We start from the raw sequence: 596 nt of genomic DNA on the forward strand, positions 1-596 counted from the left end.
GAAAATTTCTGAAACTTTTCAAAAGTATACGGAAAATAACGAGGAAAATCTGGGAAATTTTTCATTTTTCCCGGAAATTTTTCGTCCTTTCCAGAAATTTTCCGGAAATTTTCCAGGGCTTCAAACCCTACTCCGCACTGAATTTTCTTTTTACGAAGAATCCAAATCCTTTAACTCTCACAGATCTGCTGTGCTGATTTATTTCTTAGAAGACACTTACGTTTTTATGCAGCAGGAATTACTGACTAATTTGTTACTTATTGTGTATATTTTTACAAGTATATATACAGTAAGTTAATTTACTGACAGCAGAAGAAATTGTAAGTAGGGGAATCATTTCGCGTTAGTGATGAAAAATTTGTTGAAAAAAATCACATCGCATCATTTTTTATTTGTTCTTTACCAACACCATACATCTACACTTCACGTTGGGGAGATAACACAGCATTGGGAACAGTCCTTTTACTTCCTGAGGGACAGTCCAGAACACAGTCCCGATTTTTTCTTCCTCAGATTCATTCATTCTGCACATTTGCTGGAGGCTCAGCGCCTGCGAGACTCGGGGTAGGCCAGCCCGCAGCACACGCGCGCACTGC

This window comes from Frankliniella occidentalis, unplaced genomic scaffold, assembly GCF_000697945.3.
Source record: "Frankliniella occidentalis isolate FOCC.00 unplaced genomic scaffold, Focc_3.1 Scaffold9, whole genome shotgun sequence".
Taxonomy (NCBI): domain Eukaryota; kingdom Metazoa; phylum Arthropoda; class Insecta; order Thysanoptera; family Thripidae; genus Frankliniella; species Frankliniella occidentalis.